Source organism: Ceratotherium simum, chromosome 21, assembly GCF_057802395.1.
Source record: "Ceratotherium simum simum isolate JZ-2026a chromosome 21, ASM5780239v1, whole genome shotgun sequence".
NCBI classification, from domain to species: domain Eukaryota; kingdom Metazoa; phylum Chordata; class Mammalia; order Perissodactyla; family Rhinocerotidae; genus Ceratotherium; species Ceratotherium simum.
In genome coordinates this window covers 13,374,378-13,387,676 of record NC_141920.1, presented here as the reverse complement: position 1 = coordinate 13,387,676, position 13,299 = coordinate 13,374,378, and positions in this window count along the sequence as shown.

The following is a 13,299-nucleotide window of genomic DNA, read 5'->3' as shown; positions in this document are numbered from 1 at the left end:
GGGGCAGGGCTTGCCCTCAGGACTGTGGCCTCCTCGGATCAGCAGGTCACAGGGCTCTGCGAGGAGGTGGAGGGCCCAGCCTGGCGTTTTAATGACGCTGACCTGCTGTGTCTGAGAGTGCAAGTGTGTGCGGGTGCGAGAGAGCGTGCGTATGTGTGCATATGTGAGGGTTTGCACACACGTATGTCCAGGCACCACCTGTGTGGGATGAACACTGAATGGCCCAAAGATCTGCTGGACACATTTCATGTTCTGACAGAGTCTTAAGCTCTGAGGGGCCTCTGAGGGCACAGTCTGTGTTTCTGAGTCAGGACGGCCACTGACCCAGCCTGAGGACGCTGCTGCCCCAGCCCCGTAAACACCCTCCCCACTCCCTCTCTCTCACGGTCATCCATCCCCCACTCCCCTTCCTCGCCTCCGGCTCCCTCTCCCATTTCTCTGGCCGCACACAGCCCTCTTTGTCCCGCAATTCCCCTCCCCACACTGTGGATTATGGGGCGAGACAACCACACCCTTGCCCCTCACCTTATGAAACCCTTAACACAGGCTTGTACCTGTTTTTTGTCTTGCAAATCCTCCCCAACTCAGGGAAAATACATACGCACGTGCATACACAAATACACCCACACACATCATCTGCACAGAATGTAAACACACACCAGAAGAAGCCCTCCACCCTTTGTCAAGTAGTTCAAGTCAGGGTGTGGGGCAGGGAGACCAGGAGGGATGGAGACAATAAGCATTCTGCCTGGTTCTCTGGGAAACAGCCCAGGGGTTGTCTGCAAGGCCGTGGAGCCCCCCAGGAGCTCCTGGGGGCAGGAGCGCCTGCCCGTCAGAAGACGGGCCTGAGGTTCCTGGGAAGGGGCAGCCGCGCCACCTCCAGGAGGTTACCCCCATGGACAGACAGAGCCCAGTCCCGCCGGGGAGCCCACAGCACAAACATGCAGGCCCCTCTGAGGGCCGAGAGAGCTGGGTGTCCCCCCAACTCCATCAGACCTGGCTTGGGGTCCCCTGGGCATCAACTTGCCAGCACCCCTGGACTCTGGAGCTCACAGGCCCCCAGCCTGGCAGGAGGGCCCTCAGGGGAGACGCAGGGGCTGCAGCAGGAAGCCCAGCAGGGGGCGCGCGGGCAGGGCCAGGGGACGCGGGGACGTTCAGACGTTCGGAAAGAGGAGCCCACCCTCCTGGGCCGCTCTCTGGGGCTCACCCCCAGATGATCTGCACCCTCTTGACGGGTGACTTGGGCACCCCAGCCCTAATGAGCCCTACTGTGCACCGGCGCTGGGCTGGCACCCGGCACGTCAGGGGTTGGGGTCCTGTCCTGGGAGAGCCGACGCACCAAGGGGGCAGGAGACGGGACACAAGAGCCGAAATCACGACGGTGCCGTCTGCCTCTGACGGAAGCTGTGAAGAGGGGAAGCAGGGACACGGGTGCAGAGTGGTGACGACGAGAGACTGAGCGGCTTCACCAGGGAGGACATCGGAGGGAGAGGCCGGGCTCAGCGCTGCGCCAGCCACGGGCTGTCCCGCTGAGACCCCGGCCCGCTGTTCTTTCTCTCTCATTCTCCGGGTTTTACAATCTCCTCCCCAAATCAACAGAGCCCAGGGGTGTCGTGGGAGACGGAGTTTTTCAAACATTTTTTAATGCAACCCACAGTGAGACATACACTTCACACCGTGACGCAGCGTGCACGGGCACACACACACACACACAAGCACACACACGCACATGCCCCGATATTTCATAATCTGTTCTGTCTGGTCTGTTGCAGATTCTAAATGCCGGGCTTGACCCTCTACATTGGTTTCAAGACCCACTAACGCGTCCCAGCCTGCGGCGTGTCGCCCTCTGCACCAGGAAACATCGGCCATGGATGCGTCGCCCAGGTGCCATTTATCCCACAGGAGGGGGCGGGTTCTCCCAGAGACGCACCTTCTCCTCCTCCAGGCGGCGGGGCGGGAGGAGGCTGTGCCCACCAGACCCTCAGGGGTCACGACCTCCAGCGAGTGCCCAGCAGCCTGCAAGGCGGGTGTTGGGGTTGGGGGCACCGACCAGACGGCAGAACCCTGGCCTGTGGCGGCTCACCACGCCCTGAATCCCCCCAGCTCACCAGGGAGCAGGCCCCTGGGACGGCTGTGGGGGACGGGCCCCCGAGGGAGCAGCAGGCCGTGAGCTGGGCCCGTGCCCCCGGCCAAGACCCCCAGACCATCCCCTGACCCGCCCTCGGGACCAGGCTCCCGGGAGCCTGCAGACAACCCCTCGACCTGGAGACACGGGCAGAGAGAAACATGCCATTGTGAACACCATTCGCAGGAGTTGTTCTGACTGTTTCCGTGTGGGTGTCATCCGCTCGCTTCCCCCAGCCGGCCCCCTGGATCCCGCGTGCAGCACCTCATCTCCTGCTCACGAGGGCCCTCGGAGGCAGACACAGGGTGTAGGTCACGGCACCGGTGCTGGCAGCAGCAGTAATGACAATCGGAAACAGCATCTACGTTCCCGGAGCACCTACTGTGTGGCTGGCACATGCTAAGGCTCCATTTGATCCTCACCAGTCTGGAGGCCCAACTCCACAGACAGCATCTGTGTGACCCCAGGTAAGTGACTTAACCTCTCTGTGCCTCTATTTCTCAGCTCTAAATGAGGACAATAAAGTCCCTGCCCCTAGTAATTAACAATGCCTAGCAAGGGCCTGGCCCTAGCAGGCAGTCAATGTAGGCTGTTGACAGTAGCCCCACTTTACAGATGAGGAAACTGAGGCTCAGAGTCACTGGGCTGGCAGGAAGTGGGACGCACATCCAAGTCTGTCTGACACTGGCTCTGGCTCCCCTCCCTCATGGCTGCCTTCAGAAGGGACAGGGCAGGGGTGGCCCTCCCACAGAGGGGGCTGAGCATCTGAGGACCATCTGGCCGAGTGTCCCCGACTGCTCCCAGGGGACCACCAGTTGCTCCCTTGTGCCCTGTGTTCCCCCCTCGAGCCACACGCTGCCACAGTGTGGGGCCTCCCCGAGGAGCTCCTCCCTCCTCATGGCCGGTTCTCTTCCTGCTGTCGGGAAGGACTGTCCTCCTTCCGTCGTCCATGACGTCCCCTCATCTTGTTCATCTCTTGACAGACGCTGTCCCTCTCGTCTCCGTCATTTCCACCCGCTGACGGTGACAGTTCCTGGTCGTGCTGGGACACGGCCTTTCGGTTTCTGATAGACGTAGCTACAGCCAGTGTCCACCTGATTCCACTTACAAAGGCGAGTTTTCCTTCCAGTCTCACTCGGGGGTCTCGTGGGTTCGGGAGGCTGGGGGGCTGGGCTGCTGGCTGAGGGGATGGGGGGAGGACACAACCCCATCCTGAGCAGGGAGGGGCAGAGCTGGTTCCACCCCAGCCGCCTGGGGACGGGCGGGGCCCTCGGCCACCAGAGCCCTCCCCACAAGCCTGGTGTTCTCAGCCCAAGGCCGGGGGCCCAGGACTCCAAACTTCAGACCTGTGAGACCCACCCCGTCCTCTTGACCCCCAGAGAACTCTCCACGTTATTCCTGGGAGGACATTCTCCGTCCCTCCCGAGGCCTGACGTGGCAGAGCCGGCTGGGGAACAGCGAGCTCTGGAGTCACCTCCCTGCCCCAAATCCAGCTCAGCCACTTCCTGCTGTGTGCCCTGGGGCGAGCTGCTTGAGCCCTCTGTGCCTCCGTTTCCTCATCTGAAGAACAGACTGGTGCAATAATCTGAAGTGCAAGGGCCAAAATCTGACAGCCCCACAGGCGTCGTCTTCTCCCACAGCTGGGGTGTGTTGGGGGAGGGTATGGGAAAAATATTTTTTTAATGAAAGTACTTGTCAACATTTTAAAGTTGGGAGGTTTTCCATAAAAATAGGATTTCCAGATTCTCTTTTAAAAAGGGGGCATCTGCCATGGCTTAGCGGTTAAGTGCGCGCGCTCCACTACTGGCGGCCCGGGGTTCGGATCCCAGGCGCGCACCGACGCACCACTTCTCTGGCCATGCTGAGGCCGCGTCCCACACACAGCAACTAGAAGGATGTGGAACTATGACATACAACTATCTACTGGGGCTTTGGGGAAAAAATAAATAAATAAATAAATAATTTTAAAAAAAGGGGGGGGCATCTGTGCACACTGGGCCCATTCCTGTCTGGCACTGGAGCTGATGACAGCCGCTCCCTGTAGACGAGGCAGAAAGAAGTTCTCCAGTTCTCCACAACCCCCTCCACTCACTACTGCCTCTCTCCAAGCCCACTTCACTCCTCTCCGTCACTCTCCTGACACTACAGGTGTTGGGGTTTGCCACCCTGATGCAGCCCCAGTAGGATCGCAGGAAATGGTTGGAGGTGGGAGTCGTAAGGGCTGAACTTGACAACGTGCCAGTGCTGTTCTAAGGGTTTTACAATCATCACTTAAGCTCACAACCAGCCAAGAGGCAGGGACTTACATCATCCCTATTTGACAGATGGGGAAACTGAGGCACAGAGCTTAGGCGACTTGCCCAAGACCACAGAGACGTCAGGGGCGGCCCCGAGATCTGACCCCGGCAGCCGCCTCCACACGCACTGGCCACGCTGGACGGAGGGCAGCCGCCGGCCCCTGCTCCCTGCTCCTCCCACGTCCCCTCTCCCCATCTGCCTTTCTCCTCGACCTTCCCTCCTCCTCCCCCACTTCCTCCTAGACCTCCATCCCAGCACCTGCCTTCCAGGGCATCTCCCGTCCTCAGCCGCAGGTCCCACTGACGTCCCTGAACCCCACACCGTCCCTCACACCCCCGTCCACGGGCAGGAGCCAGGTCTCGAGGACCCCAGGGGCAGGCTTCCCTGGTCCTGCTCCTGGCTCTCCTCAGAGAGCCCTGCGGTCACCAGCTCCCTGTCCCCGGCACTGAGCATCTCTGGGGACTAAGGGACATCCATCACCAGGCCTTTGAACAAAGCCCACGAATGTTTAATGACACTCAGGCAGCCCCACCGGGTGCCCACTGGGTACTTCCATCTTGTGCGGGCAGAAACACACCCAAGCGGGAAGGAGGGGCCGGCGCTTCCTCAGGGTGGGGACAGGGTGGGATTTAGAAGCAGCAGCCCTCCTGTCTGTGTCCCAGCTCCCACCTGGAAGCCTCACTCCACTGACTGGTCTGTGTCCTCCTGACCGTGGGCCCCCGTTCTGCTGGGCCGATCTTCCTTTTCAGGGAGGACAATTATGTCCAAGCAGGCAGGTGGCTCCTGCTGGGTCTCGTCAATTTTGGAGCAGTCCTCCACACGTTTCCTTGAACATTCCTCCCTCTCTCGAGCATGCCCATCCCGTCCTCAGGTTCCGGGTTCCCATGGTGGCCATGAAGAGGGACTTGGTAGCCATCAGCCTGTCACCCGTCAGGCCCCGTTTTCCACCTTCTGCCTTACGTGATCTAACTCCTGGCGTGTATTGAAGAAATATTTGACAGGCACCCGCTGTGTGGCAGGCACTGTTCCAGGCACTGGGGATATGGCAGGGAACAGACACAGCCCCTGCCCTTGTGGAGCCACAGGCCAGTGGGGCATCCAGCTGATAAACAAACAGCACAGTTAACAAAAAGTTTCTTCCCACAGTGGTCCACGCTGTGAAGGAAACACAAGAGAAGGGTGGTGGGTGGAAGTAATGGCTTTAACAGAGGAAGATCTCAGAGAGTGTCTGAGACCTGAGGGCTGAGAAGGAGCAGCCTCATGAAAAGACAGAGAAAGAGCATTTCTGGCAATGAGAACAGCATGTGCAAAGGCCCTGAGGCAGGGCAGAGCTTGGGGGATTTGAGAAACAGAAAGGAGTCCTGTAAGGCTGGAGTCTGAGCTCTGAGGAGAGGGATGTGTGGGGATGGGAGAGAGGTGGGCAGGGGCCAGGTCAGGCAGGGCCAGGGGGTCATGATGAGGGAAATAAGGGGCTGACAAGACCTGATTTCTATCTTTAGAAGATCCCTCGGGCTGCTGTGTGGCGTGTGGACTGCGGGGGCAAAGGTGGAAGGCCAGGCCACTGAGGGAGCCACAGCTGCTGTCCCAGTGTGGATGGGGGGGCCTGGACCTTCGACTGTGAGTTGTTCTGCCTTCCTCCCTCTACCCCGAAGGGTGAGAAAACTCTATGCTTCAAGGAGACGCCTCCTTCTGGAGCTCTGCCACTCGACTCCCTGAATCTGTACTTTGAGGAGGGCAAGGCCCCGAGCCCCCTGCCCCACCAGCCCCTTGCTTACCACCTCCTGAGCCTCGCACCAGGCTGTCATGTCCCGTTGTGAGTTGAATTGTGCCTCCCCAAAAAGACACAACCAAGTCCTAGCCCCTAGCACCTGTGAACGGGACCTTATTTGGAAATAGGGTCTGTGCAGACGTAATCAGGTTAAGATGAGGTCACATTGGATTAGAGTGGAGCTAACCCAACACCGCTGGTGTCCTTATAAGAAGATGGACATGTGGACGCAGGCACACAGAGAGAACAGCGCACGAGGAAGGAGGCCCAGGTGCGAGGGAAGCAGCTGCCAGCCAAGGAACGGTGGGGCTCGCCAGCATCCACCAGCAGCTGAGGGAGAGGCACGGGACGGTTTCTGCCTCAGGGCCTGGAGGAGAAACCCACCTATTTGCACCTTGACTTTGGGCTTCTGTCCACCTGGATCAGGAGAGAATAAATTTCTGTTGCCACCCAGTTTCTGATCATTTGTTACAGCAGCCCTAGGAAACTGATACAGGTCCCTCCATCCTTCGTTTTGGTCCCCTCAAATCCTGCCTCCCCCTTAAATTCTCTTCTGTTGCCCAACCCAGGGTGACCAGCTCCCCCGCTGAACAGCACCCCCCCACCCCACCCCCGCATGTGGCCTGGTGGTCTGTGCCTGTCCTGCGTGGATCCTGTGCCCTCATTCTGGAATGCAGGACACTTCAAGGCCACCCCCTGGACATCCCGTAACAGAGGTGGCAAACACAGCCTGTCGGCCAGGTTCCATTCACAGATTTTTTTTTTGAATACGATAATTTTACTATTTTAAATTGGATGCCAAGATTTAAAACTCAGGAAGTTCCCTATTAAAATGAGGATTTTTCAGGCTTTCACCATAAAGAAATATCTGTCCACCGTGGCTTGCCTTCTCCAGTGTCTACAATTAGCTGGACTGAGCCCCAGCTGCCCCTGTGGATGGGGCACCCACTCTCCCATGTGCTGCAGACCCCACCCAGCCCGCGTCCCCCAAACAGTGAGGGAACACCCACATTCCTGGAGGAAGAGTCCAGCAGAGGAAAGAGCAAGTGCAAAGGCCCTGCAGTGGGAACGATCAGTGTGGCCGGAGTGGAGGGACAGAGCAAGGGAGAGAGGAGTCTGAGAGCCACATGAGGCCCAGATCACACGGGCCCTTCTGGGCCCGGCGACGAGCGTGGATTTTCTTCTGAGTGGGAGAGGCAGCCACTGGAAGATTCTGAGCAGGATGGTGACATGATCCAAGTCACATTTACAAAGAACATTCCTGTGCCTCCTGCATGATTTTTGGAATAGCTACATTCCCTCTGTGTTCTCACCTGGCCACGGTTTAGCTTTAAATCAGTTCCTTTCTTTACTCGACTGCATTTTTTAAGGAAATTTGATATTCCACTACCGCAAGTGAAAAATGAATGTCACTTGCCATAAATAGAAGAGAATCCATAAAAACAAATGCGATGAAAACAAAGCAGGGCTGCCACTTTCCTGCAGGGTGCTGCTGGAGACCATGCGCCTGAAGCCCCTGCTCCATCCCTCTGGTGCGGGAGGGTGGAAAGCCCTAGAGAGGCGGTCAAGCTACGCCGGCGCCCAACAGAGACCTTCTCAGTGAAGCATCAGCGAGACAGAGGGAGACTTGACGAGGGAACCCCTCGTGTGGGATTCCGTCGTGTTCATTCTGGTTCGGGTCCCACCCAACACCTTACCCACCTTCAGCGGGCACTCGCCACTCTTCGGGGAGACATCGTTTTGAACTATATTCTCAGTTCAACATCTAAGGTCCTTGAAAGTCAAAACCGTAAGGTTTCTGTCCTTTCCTCCTCAGCTCCTGCTGGTAAAAGCTTCACAAACGTTTGTGGCTGCTCCTCACTGCAGACGCCGCAGCACAACGTGCGTGGGGTTTTGTTTGGTTTGGTTTTGGGGGTTTGGGGAGTTTTGTTTTCTTTCTTGCATACTTGTTCAAGACATAACTGTGGCTAGAAGAGAAAGACAGCAGTGTCCGCACTGCTTTTATTTTTCCCCTGACCATCACCATGGGTGGAACTGTTGCTGCACCAGCCCCGTCCCTTCCCCCGGGTCCCCCCTGCTCACTTCGCTCTTTTGTCCACGTGGCAGCCAGAGGGGTCTTTGTAAAGTGTGAAGATTGTGTCTCTGCCCTACTCAAACGCCCGTGACACTGTCACACCTGGAATAAAACCCACCCTCCTCCTCAGGGCCCACAAGGCTGCTCCCGGCCACCCTCTCAGAGCGGTCCCATCTCTGTGCTCCAGCCACAGGCACCTTCTCTCTGACCTTTGAACATGCCAAACCCTTTTCCACCTCAGGGCATTTGCACTGGCTGTTCCCTTTGCCGGGAACACTCATCCCAGATTTTCACATGGCTTGTTCTTTCTCATCCTTCAGACCTCAACTGTCACCCCCTCAGAGAGGCCCCCTTCATCACGAGATTTAAGTGGCCCCTTCCAGAGTCACTGTCACCACCATGCCCACGTATTTCCTTCGTGGCACTTACCTTGCCTGCAAGTGTCCTGTTCATCTGTGAGTTTACATCTTCACTGTCTGTCACCCTCCACGAGCATGTCAGCTCCGTGAGGACGGGGACACGTGTGTCTGGTGCCTTGATGAGTCCCAGCGCCGAGCACGGTGCCCAGCATGACGTAGGCCCTCCAGCAATACTTCCTGAATATTCTCTTTGGAGGATGGAGCCAGTGTGGTCTGTCCAGGTTCTCTGGGTCAAAACCAGATGGAGCTTTGAAGGAAATCCTTTGGCAAAGGGCAAGCAAACCTCCAGAAATGGCCATTTGTCAGGGGGTCTTGAAAGTAGTAATACCTCTAATCAAAGAATCAGCCTGAGGGAGTCGTAAATGGTCCTGCAGGCCTTTTGCAGTGCCTTCTAGAGCCCCCACCTTGAAACCAGTCCCAGTGCTGAGAATCTTGCCTTACTGGTTATGTGTCGTCTTGGGAGAGTCCATAACCTTCTTGGCCACACATTCGGAAGGCAGATGCTTCATCCATCTGGCCAATGTTGATTGGCGCCCACTCCACGCCAGGCAGTGCCCTCGGCACTGGGCAGCAGGGAACCAAACAGGGTCCCTGGTCCTCCTGGGGCTCAGGCTTCTACTGGGCAAGACTGTCGCTAGAGGAGTAAATACATGAAGTGACACGGTCGTTTCCAGTCGTCGTAGATGGAAGCAGACTGATGTGATGGAAGCGTCACTGGGTTACATGAGTCAGTCTGAGCGACTGGAGAAGGCTCTTGAGGAGGCAACGTGGCACTGAGACCTGGGTGATGAGAAGGAGGAAAGCAGGGGGCATCGATTCAGGCTGAGAGGGCAGGAGGGTGACATGACCGCAAAGTAGAGGGGACCCAGCAGGATCCACTCTGTAGGGCCAAACCACCCACGGTCAGAAATTTGAGTTTTGGGCCGGCCCCGTGGCTTAGCGGTTAAGTGCGCGCTCTCTGCTACTGGCGGCCCCGGTTCGGATCCCGGGCGCGCACCATCGCACCGCTTCTCCGGCCATGCTGAGGCCGCGTCCCACATACAGCAACTAGAAGGATGTGCAACTATGACATACAACTATCTACTGGGGCTTTGGGGGAAAAAAAGGAGGAGGATTGGCAATAGATGTTAGCTCAGAGCCGGTCTTCCTCAGCAAAAAGAGGAGGAGTAGCACAGATGTTAGCTCAGGGCTGATCTTCCTAAAAAAAAAAGAGAGAGAGAAATTTGAGTTTTGTCTGAAGTGTAATGGGAGGATGTTTAGCTTGGGAAATTTTAATTTTAATTTACCATCAGGGGACAAGAGAGAAATCCAGGGGACCAGTGAGGAGACTGGTGGAGTCAACCGGGCAGGTGGCCTGGACCAGGTGGCCGCAGTGGGGATGGGAGACAGAGAAGGCTGATCCTTGGGGCTCCCTAGGGTCCACTCTGCATCCCTTTGGCCCTATCTCCTTCTTTCTCTTGTTCTGCACCTGCCGCCCTTTTGGACACCCCATCGTCTGCCTGAAGACCATTGTGAAGCCCCTTCCTCTTCACCGTCTCTTCCACAGCCTGAATCCCACATGCGAGTTGTCCTCAGCCCCTTAATCAGTGCAGCAGCTCTCAGCCGAGCTCTGAAAGGCTTTGAAATTGCAGATACATTTAAATGCCTCGTGCTTTCCCAGGCTTTGTTAATCACCGTTTTCCGCCCAAATGTGAAATGGGGTTATAAGGGGTGTTCACTTAAAATTGCCTGCGTGTAACAAATGTCAGAACATTTCTGAAGCTGCTTTCTACAGAGAAAGCTTTTTATAAGGGCAATGCCAGAAGACTGGCATTAAGTGGGTGTTTTAGTTTTTATTACCACATAACAAATTACCACAACCTTCATGGCTTAGAACAACACGTTTGTTATCTCACAGTTTCTGTGAGTCAGGAATACAGGCGTGGCTTAGCTGGGTCCTCTTCTCCAGGGTTTCTTGAAAGGCTGTATTCAAGATAGCAGCTGGGGCTGGGTCTCATCTGAAGGCTCCACTGGGGAAGGGTCTGCTCTCAAGTTCATGTGGTTGTTATTGGGAATCAGTTCCTTGCAGGCCTTAGACTGAGGGTCTTAGTTCCTAGCTGGCTGTTGGCCAGAGGCCCCCCTCAGTTCCTTGTCACATGAATCTCTCCAACATGACAACTTGCTCCATTGAAGCAAAAGAAAGAGTCTGCTGATAAGATAAAAGTCACAAAACTGTGGAAGTGACATCCCATTACATCTGCCATATTTTAGGGCTTAGAACCAAGTCATAGGTCCCACCCACACCCCTGGGGAAGGTATCCTCACACAAGAGAAGGAATACCGGGAGACAGGGATCATTGAGGCCACCTTAGAGGTTGTCCACCACAACCCCCCATGGTAGTCATCTTCTAAGATGACCCCAAAGATCCCCATTCCTGGTGTTCACCACCTGGTATAATCCCCTCCCTTTAGTAACTTGCTTCTAACCAATGGAATACCTCAACATTGATAGCATAGCAATTCATGATTGGGTTACACAAGATGGTGACTTCCATCTTGCTAGCAGACTCTCTCTTTTGCTAGATTTGAAGAGATGAGTCACCACGTTGGGAGAACCCATGTGGCAAGGAACTGAGGGTGGCCTTCAGCCAACAGCCAGCCAGGAACTGAGGCCTCAGCAAAACAACCCAAAAGGAACCAAATCCTGTCAACAACCATGCGAGTGAGCTTGGTAGCAGATCAGGCCCCAGTTGAGCCTTCAGGTGAGCCCCCCGTCCTGGCTGACACCTTGACTGTTGCCTGTAAGAGACGCTGAGCAGAGGACACAGCTGAGCCGAGCCCAGACCCCTGACCCGAAATGATGAGTGAGTGTTGTCTAAGTTGCTGAGTTTGTGATAAGTTGTTACTCAGCAATAGATAACTAATATACAAGGTACTCAATAGATCATCACTGAATAACTGAATGAACGAACTCATTTAGCAGGAAACGTGGAGTGAGTCTGGTGTGACAAGGAGAGAACTCGGCTGACCCCCCTCCCTGCCCCAGGGCCCCTGAGCAGAGCCCCTTGTCTGAGATCAACCCCACACCGCACACCTGCTGTGGCCAGAGCAGGTGCCAGGCACCGACCTCAATGAATCCGAGAGCAGACCTTACCCCTGCATCCTGGAGCTTACGGCCAGAGCGTGGAATCCTCCAGAACCACCTCTCCACACACAGAGCTCACCTGGGCCGAGCAGGCAGCAGGGCTGGGGGTCACCTGACCCATCCCCCTCCCCTTGGAGCGGCTGAGGTAACAGCGCTGTAGCTCACACAGGGGCTGAGGTTCCAGCCTCAAGACACCCCAAGGCCTCCTCGGCTGCTTGGCAATCAGACCAGGTCCCCGTAAGGAGGTGTGACTCTCATCTTCACATAACTGGAAAATCCGCATCATCAAAGAGAGCGCTGACATTCAGCGGCCCTTTCTTCCCTCGCCAGTGCCCCCTAACCTTTCAAAAGACGCTTTATGAGCCATTTGCTGGGCTCCTTCTCCGCGCCCAGGTGTAACGAGGCTCATAAAGGGCCGGACTCGGGAGGGGGCGAACATGAGAAATGTCACAATGAGAAGCTGGGCAGAGCAGGGCCCGGGCTGCCCAGCCCCTCGGGGGCGGGGGTGGTGTGTCAGCAGCCACGCCAGAGCCCAGCCCTCAGCCACGGACTCTGGGACGGCTGGGGGCGAGGCTAGTTCAAGAAGTGAGTTCAACTGAGCCAACGGAGGCAGAAATAAATAAGTGGGATCCTGTCTCTCCTCTGCTCAAACCCTCTGCTGCTCCCACCCGACTCAGAGCAAAAGCCGAGTCCACCCAGTGGCCTGGGGGCTGACTCGACCCCTCCTCACCGCTCTGATTCCCCTACCCCTCCACCCCTCACTCTCTCTTCTCCAGCCACACCGACCCTCTGGCTGTGGATCCACACCCACCCCAGGGCCTTTGCACAGCCATTCTCTCTGCTGGGAAATCTCCTCCCCTGGTAGTGTCAGGGCTGCTCCCTCTGTCTCTCTCTCAGGGACGCCTCCCTGGCCCCACTTTAAAATAACACCCCCACCACACCCTCCACACTCACGGTGCACCTCCCTGCTTTACTTCCCCCCAGAGCTGACCAGGACACAACGTACCCTTCCTTTGACTGATCTGCATCAGCGCTCGTGTCCACGTCAGGGTGCACGTCCGCTCCCCCAGGGCAGGGCTCTTGCTGTTCTGTCCACTGCTTTGTTCCAGGTCCTAGAGCAGGTCAGACACGCAGCGGACACTTCACAAATATTTGTGGAATGAATGAGTGAGCGAGCTAATGAATGAATGAATAAGATCATACTTGGAGGACAAACCCTGGGGACTTGGAAGAACTTGTTTATTAAAGAGGTAGGGTTCTAGAATCCGCATCCCTCATTTGCTGAAGGGAAAGACAAAGAAATATAAATGACCAGGTGGGACGGCCCCCTGCCCCCGGCCCGAGTGGGCAGCAAAGTGGCTGTTACAGGGCGCCCGCCGTGCAGAGGGGCAAAGACTCGAGCAGGAAAAAGAGTGAACATCCCAGAAGCTGCTGGTAACCCAGAAGCGACATGCTGGTGACTGAGAGCTTGTGGGGGCGTCTTGCTCA